Consider the following 8,781-nt stretch of genomic DNA (forward strand, 5'->3'; position numbering starts at 1 on the left):
TCATCACGCCATTAGAATTATTACGATTAGTTTGAAACCAACAACGTTCACTCACGAGGTCTTTGACTCGTTAGAGCGAGATAGGTGAACATATCCATAGAGTAAAGATGCTTTTAAGCCTGTCGAAACCCTTTTCCCTTATCAGTAGAAGTTGGTGCATACATGTCCGTTATATACACGTCGTCCGTCATCCTCGCGAAAACTGAAAAGCGAAAAGGTTATCGCTACATACCGTCGCGAATACGCTCCATAGAGTTTTGGACCGTCCGTCGAAACGCGTAATATCGACGTCGTGGCAAGCTGCGCGAGTGTCGATAAGCAAAAGGGTCGTAAAGGGAAGAACGAGGAGGAAACATTGCGTCAAGATTTTCCTCTTTTATCTTTTTACTCTTCTATCTTCTCTCTCTCTCTCTCTCTCTCTCTCTCTCTCTCTCTCTCTCTCTCTCTCCCTTTTTTCTCTCCCTCTCTTTCTTTCTTTTACAACAAAATTGTCTACAGTTTCGTTCAAGTTATCTCCGACCAAACTAAAGACCGACTAACAATAAGCTCGAAAACGGAGCTAGAGAGAAAACGTATGGAACGTTATGTGTAATGGTTCTTGCGTTTAAATCGTGTCGAGACAGAGAGATAGAAGGAGACAGAAGAGAGGGTGCTATTGCACCTCGTTTCAGGCCGTACAAACTACGGAGACAAAATTGCACCATTTTCCGGAATGGATGGTACCTAGCAAAGGAAGCAATACACCGGTCCTATGAAATTATAAGGAATATATCACGAGTTGCAGTCAACGGAGAAAGGACCAAGAGATCTTACCTCGTTCACGGTTTCCTTAGTGTTTCTTAGAGTGAGGTCTTGGGTTGATGCATACCAACTCGTAGGAAGATCGAGCAAATTATCGTGCAACGGGTATACCTATACGTGACATTTTCTCGCAGTCGGAACTTTTCGACCTTCGACCCTTTGGATATTCATCGAGTATCTTTTCAAAGAAGTGTAATAACGAGCGTCAGTTGTATTGTATGCATGTACGATGCCTTTCTCTTTTCTCGAGTAATATCTTCAAGAATTACTATGAGAGAAAGAATTACCACGTCACCTAGCGGAACATTAGGAAATCCCGTTCAAGTATAAGACCTGCCTAACACGAGTTAACCCCTTGCACTCTTTTATATTTTTTTATATTTGTATTCCTAAAAGATATTTTATTTGTTTCAACAAAAATTTCTTTTATTTCTCAGAGTTCATTCCAACGAAAATATGACATTTTGTGATAAACGATTGTTATACAATTGTTATAATCGCCGATAAAAAATATGTAACGTAGTCATTCACGTATCTGTGAAAGCAATCGATGTCGTGGCAAGTATGACATATGTAAGAGTTCATAAACTATTGACTCTTCATTAAAAATTATGATCTACGTTAAATACTTTCTTTCATTATCTATTTACATTTTAATTGATTAAAAGGTGCCTACAGGAGATTAATTATTTACAATGATTATTTAAAAGGTACTTGCGAGAGTAGATAAATTAAAGAATTATGTAGGACTTTGAGATCCTATCATATTTACTAACGTCTCTCCTAATCATTTAATCATTACATCTGAAAGGTTTCACTTTGGCTCTTCTCACGAGTACGGTGCTACGATAACGAAGAATTTTAGCTAGAAAAGGTTATTAATTTAGTAAGAAGGCGCCAGTTTCGATCCTACCAGGATCGAAGGAAGAAGACTCGTGCCTCCTGGTGTTAAGCCGCACCTCTAAACGCGCCCAGAGCACCTCTTCTTTTCTTTCCTAGTCTTTTCTTTTTCCTCATGACTACCGATGCGAGTTGAAAACTGGTTTTGGAATTCCCTCTTCCTCCGTGTAACGTGTTATCTCGTGGTCCTCATCCTCGGTGACGGTCGAAAGAGAAAGAGAGACAGAAAGTGAAAAAGAGATAAAGAGCGAGAAAGAGAGAGAATAAGAGAGCTCGATCGAATCCTCTCCTTCTCTTACCAGCCGCGTTTCGGATCCTCCTTTTATTTTCGAGCTTCTATCTCGGCGAAAAATCTATGTCAACCGACATGTTGACACGTGTTCGAAGGTATACCGCGAGAGGAGTAGAGGAACGTGACTGGCAGAAGAGAAAGAGAGAGAAAGGAAGAGGATTCGAGGTAGAACGCCCTGGAAGTCGGGTTACTGGTATGCAGTGTCGGATTTCGCTGTGTCCGAAGAAAGAAAGGCGGAACGAGAGAGGAGCGCCGCGAAAAGGAGAAAAGAGGGAGAGAGAGAGAAGAGAGAAAAAGACATGAAGCAAAAGAAAGAGAGAAAGAGAGAGAAAGAAATCTCAAGGTGTGCACGCACACGCTTGTAACACGTATGCTCGAGTTACACCCGTCTCATGAATCAAAACTATTCGAGAAGGGAGTCTAAAGAACGAAGGCTCGAGGACTTACGTAGGTATAGCTATTTTGCTCGACTCGCTCTATATGGAAGCAGGAGGTCATGTCGCGCAGTAGCTATCACGATCACGAGATACGAATTTAATTTTATTGTGACGCGAGCCGTCCATCGATGTTATCTTCGAATCAGACTTTGACCACCCCGTGGTGACCTCCTCTCTCTCCATTCATCTAACACTTTTCGTATTATGACCTATTTTCACTTTTGTCTCTACTTTCTTCTTTCTCTTGTATTATTTTGTCTCTACTTTCTTATTTCTTCTATATATATATATATATAAATAGATAGATAAATAGATAGATAGATAGATAGGACCATTCTGTTGGTAATATTAGCAATTAGACGTATGATTAATTCATAAAAATCAGTAATGCGTTAGCATCTACTTTGAATATTATTCCACTTGAGAAATTAAAAACAAAGAATTTGATATTCAAATGACCGATATTCTTTTTGAAAATGAAGAATGTATCGAGAGAAAGTGCGACTAGACTTTAAAGATTTATCCGACTATTCAATCCTAAAGGAATCAAAAGAAAATAATAAAAAGGAATAGAAAGTAAGAAACGAATAGGATCGAGGAAGAATCTGAAGGTAGAAGCGATTAACGGACACAGAGCTCTTCGAATAACTCGATAATTTCTAAGTCACGAATCCTTCTCTTGCACTTTGCACGAAATAATCGTGCTCTGTTCTCTACCTTAATGCCAACTATTTCTCTTCTTTTTTCTTTATTCTTACATCCTACCAATTTTCTCTTATTTTCTATACGCTGGGAAAACGACGTAATTAAATTTTATTCTATCGTATGTGTATATACATATATGTATATATACAGACATATATATTAAACTCTGTTCAATATCAAATAATTCGATACAATTTTCCACAGTGCCTTTGTGTTTTTAAAAAGCTTAACTAAACATATTTCAATAAAAATAAATCGAGAGGAAAACAGTAATCGATAATTGCTTCGTGTTAAAGTTATGAATACCGCATGATCGTCGCTCTGAATTATGGTCGTGGCTATGTGATTGTCGTTTTTATTCATTATTAAAGACAAATAAAACAGGAACTGAGTAAAGTTTTGATACAAAATGTAAAAGGTGTAATTTATCGATCACGAGTATTGGTTCAGAACATAAAAGTGAGCTACTGTTACGCTATTGAAACACTTGACTTAAAAAAACAAAGTATGCAGTAGGTAAATAAACGTTTACAAAGCTCGAGAGTCAAATATAAGCGTAACGAAGAAGCGAATAACAAGAGGAACGGTACATCGATAAGCGAAGAAAGACAAGCCATTATCCATGCTTATGGGGTTCGAGAATCAACCGACTCGATTCAAGAGACGGTAATACGGAAGCGAAACGTGCTGTCTTCGTGCGGCTTGTGTGTCGGGTCAACCATAATAAAAGTAATTCTTCCGTCGAAGTAAGTCGACGTGGTCCGAAGCAATGTTTTCGCTTCGTACTCTTCTATTCTATTGGTATGGCATTTCTTAGTTCGTATAGGTACATATATATCCCTATAACTATGTAGACATAGATGCTAGTAAATTAATATTCGCGAGTAGGCGGTTAAACGTGCACGATGAAAAGTAGGTTCCACCTTCGAGCGCTTTCCTCCACGTTTTCTGACTCATCCGATGGATGTATCATCTCGAATAAGAGAAAGAGCAGGAGAGAGAGAGAAATAGAGTGAGAATGCGACTAAAGCTAGTCGAGCGGCTCTTCTCGCGTGGTTTTCCCTCGCCATCGAATTTTTCCTTTTGTAAAGAGTTCATACGCGCGCACGACGACACATCGTACGCTCCGTCTCTACAATCCGTACCGAGTACGAGTCGTTAACTCGGAGAGGCACGATTACTTCGCGAGAAAGACAATAGCAACGCCTACATACATATTAACACCGTGTACGTGTCATTCCACACCTACACGTATAGTTAACAGACGTTTATGACGCTCCGTGTATGTGTACGCTTGACACAATTTCGTTTTTCCGAAACGTCGATCCCGCTTTTCTATTTCTCTGAAAAGAATGCAAAACACTTGTGAATCATTCACACCCTCTGTCCCGTAACACCGAAATCCTAAAAGATTTGTACGAATAATTCTCTCGTTGATGAGAAATTCTCTCGTTATTTCCTCTGAAAGTAAACGATTTTTAAAGATTATTCTTGTTTGTGCAATGAAAAATTTAACGAAATATCGTTGTAACTTGTAGCATGAAAATCTATGAATTTTTGTGAGTTTGTTGATGGAAACAAAAAAAAAGCGGTGGAATATGGAAGCGTATGAAAAAAGAAAAAAAGTATTGGAAAAATTTACAAAGAAATCGATAGATATATTTCTCGTAATGCGAGAAAACGAAAGACGAGACGAAGACGACGTCGACGTCAACGATGACGATCGGAAACACGAACGACGCGTTCTCGGCCGTGGTCGTTAACCGTGTGCGGCTTATGCAACGAGCACGTAGCTTCTATTATCTTTCGCGCATACAGTGCCATACGGACTGCCGGATGTATAACGAACGTATGTATATACCATGAGTCGAGTTTATTGAATCGACGGGAGACGAACTCGAACGCGAAAAAAAAAAAAAGAAAAAATTAACAAGAGAGAAATATAGAAAGAGAGAGAATGAGAATGTCACAACGCGAAGTAATTAGATACGTCAAAAGCTTTCATTATAATAATTTCGCAAGCGTAACAGTCATGCCTTCTGAAGCGCGTTATCGAAAGGGCATTGTCGTTAAGACATATCAGTGAACCGTTTCTACGTATCTACGGAACAATAACTCGTTGGCATTATTGGCTTTCAACATCACCACCCTCGTATCGCATTGCCAGACTTCGTTCGATTCGTTCGAGTGCTTTTTTACAACGAATATCGATTTTATTCGAATCCGTACACAGACAAACAGTATGATGTATATGTCGACGTGGAACGAGCTAGTTGGATGCTTCTGTAAACTCTTTCTTTCTTTCTTTCTTTCTTTCTTTCTTGCTTTCTTTGTCTCTCTCTTTCCCTTATATATTTTGATGAAATTCTTTGAAATTATTTATCCACTCGTTCATTCTTCGAAACCTTAAAATATTTGATAACTTTCATAAATTGTAACTCGATTTACAATTGTAAATAATATACGTAGTCTCGTTTCACGATGTAATTCAAGCCTGTTGCCTACTGAAACTTAACGAAATTAATGCGACCTCAATGGTACAAAATTTCCATCCCCTTTACGCTGGGGAACCTGCTAAAGGTGAAATGTGGTGAGTTCTATATCTGAAAATTCATCTGGCCGAAAGCAACGAAGCCAAGCAGGGCAGCGTGGAATTTGCATTACCGATCCGCAAACTGCGTCAAACGAAACACGGGAAAGTGTTTTTCCGACGTATGTACAATGAACGTACCTGAATATGTATATATCTGTATATATGTAAATACATATATATATATATATTTATATATGTATGTATGTACATATATACGCGTGTATAGTATTTTGTACGCACCTGTGCGAATAGATACGCGTTTATTTCACGTTTGCACGGCTACATCTCTGAGTAGTGCGGTTGGAAAATGCGATGCGGCCAGACGAGAGTGGATGAGGACCAATCATTCAATTAACTCTGTCCTATACGATCCTCTTGATGCGATTTTATCTAATAAAGCTGATGCCACGTATGCCCTTAATATAGCCGTGACAAATGCTACATTCGACTCCGTTTCGTCCAATATCGACGTAGTATGAGACAGTACAGTATGGGCCAACGATATCATTTATATCTTATCACGTTCGAATATCTCAATACAAAAGAAAATGATATAAAAATATTTACATAAAAAAAAATTGCCTAGTTACATTTGTATAAATTCATCTATGTGTTCTTATAATATTTTTCATATACTTATTTCATTATTTATATTTTTACAGGCTTAATACTTATGGTATTCCAAAGAAAGTCCTTCCCACGAAGGGCAAAGGGCAATGGGCTCTTTTTATTTCTTTTCTTTTTCTTTCTCTTGGTGAAAGTTCCTTCTTCTTTTTCTTTTTTATCGTGCTCGGCAACGTTCTAACATCGGTTCAAGCCGAGTATATGAACATAGGTATCTCGAAGCCCTCAACTTCGTTTCGTAATCGCTTTTGATCGAGCAACTTCTGATGGATGACTCGCGTCAAGTAGACGCATCGATGCTCTTCGTTGGAGATATATTTCTTATTATTGATCGAACAACGCCGACGCAGACTTCTTTAATAGACGCAATGATCGATCGTATCCCGAGATCGTATACGTAACGTTAATGCGTTGAGTTTTTCGCTAGTTTATAGCGTAGATATAGGATCACGATGCGAACGATTCGTTTCTTCATTAAATCGATTCCATTCGGCTTTTCTCGCTAGATTTCATTTAGTTTCTTCGTTCGTGTTCGCGAATAAAGTCGAATAAGTGAAATAAAAGAAAATAAAAACCAAGTAGAAACGGATAATACATAATTAATAATACCAAAAAAGGATATGTGAAGAATTACCTTTTTAAAAATGGAAATATAAAAGTAGGAAAAGTAACTTGAAATATCACATTTTGCAAACGTGTCGAGATGAAAAGGTTTCTTCGTTAGAAACGTTTTCGAGTAAGCGTGAGTAGATATTAGGTTCGTTTAATTAGATAGGAGGGAACGTACCTTGCTGCGATCTCGATGTAAAACGTAATACGAGAGAAGAAGGGAGAAAGAGAAAGAGAGAAAGAAAAAGAGAGAGAGAAAGGGAGAGAGAGAAAGAAAGAAAGAAAGAGAGAAAGAGAGATCGCGATTAACCAGCTTCGTATTATTCGACGAGTCGCCAATTCGAATTCTCCATAGGGCGTGTCAGCGTTTTGAATGAAGGATAATAAAATCGGAAGGCTCGCTCATAACCCATACACATTGGTGATCGATGCCTGGCTGATCCCAGAAAGAACCACATTTCTCTCTCGTTGCTCCTATGAGTTCAATTGCATACTGTATTTTACTCTCATTTTGAACACTTGTTTCTACAGTAATTAACCTTTGGGACGTTTGATTCTAGGATTATTCGAACCTCTAGTTTTTTTTCTGGTCCGACATGAGTTACTTCCATCCTATTGTTACTTAACTTTGTTTCCCAAAAAATATTTGGTTTAATGATAACAACTTCGTGTTACTCTTCTTTCGATTTTTTTTTGTTCTTTCTGCAATGTATATTCCTTTCGTTATATTCTTCGCTAATTTAATATAAATACTGTAATTTGATACGTAAATGATGCTATAATACAATTCTTTTAAGTGTGCTTTTTTTTTTACTGCAACGTTGGTTAATATTTGATAATCTTACGATAGCGAGGCCTCGTACGAGAATATATAAATCTATCGACGAATTTTTCTCAGTTTCAATATCGTGAAAAATATTCCTTTATTCTAATCATGTTTCAATTTCGAGAAAGCTTTCTGAAAAAAATTCAACGCGAGAGTAAAATAGTATATTGAAAACGTTTTAACTAAACTCTATCATCTATCAATCTATTTATTTTTCGTTTTCCGAAGGAAAGTAAGTCCGATATCGAACGAATCGCTCGCGGAAACTCGACCCGTATTCTTAGGTCGCACACACTAATCCCTTCGGAATCGGTCGCATCTAGCAAGTTACGACGAGCAGAGTTTCTCGCTCGCACAATAACGTTCTCCTCACTATTAACCTACTTTCCTCTATCGTGAACGCTTTAAAGCGTTCGTCTTAAAGAGTATATACTTAGCCGTACTTAAGTATAAAAGAATCTCCTTCTCTTCAAGATGTTTTTTTTAGTAAGCGGCTTAAGGTGACTTAAGGAAATCTTTTTGCTGCGTTACGAAAAACTCGCGAGAAAGGATGAAAAGAAGGACCATGGTAGTTACGTCGAGTTTTCGCGCCTTTTCAAAAGATTCTATCCTATGTTATACCAGGATGCAAGAGAAGGCAAGAGAGAGAGAGAGAGAGAGAGAGAGAGAGAGAGAACGATGACAAACGAGAACGATTCGAAAAGAAAATGTAACTAATGCTAGGAATGAAAGCTAATCCTCTGTAAAGAAGAGTAGCTATAACGATTCTATTGTTTTAACTTCTTAATTCCAGATATTTCTGATATTTTCTTTCCTTCTTTTTTTTTTTTTTTTTTAACAAGATATACTACAAGACGATACGATAATTACAAGTATATATTTCTATTTAAAAAGATCGAGCGAAGACTCACGTTCGTTAAGAGTTTTTGACATCCCTTCAAAATCAGCATGTATAATGCTATTACGGTAGCGTCTGCTAACTCATATATACGAA

General features: G+C 37.7%; 1 protein-coding gene across 2 annotated transcripts in view; it reads left to right on the forward strand.

Moving 5' to 3' along the window:
* Positions 1 to 8,781, forward strand: part of LOC122630282 (latrophilin Cirl-like) — a 247,514-nt gene that overhangs the window by 2,481 nt on the left and 236,252 nt on the right. The window lies entirely within an intron of this gene.

Source organism: Vespula pensylvanica, chromosome 6 (genome assembly GCF_014466175.1).
Source record: "Vespula pensylvanica isolate Volc-1 chromosome 6, ASM1446617v1, whole genome shotgun sequence".
Classification (NCBI taxonomy): Eukaryota; Metazoa; Arthropoda; class Insecta; order Hymenoptera; family Vespidae; genus Vespula; species Vespula pensylvanica.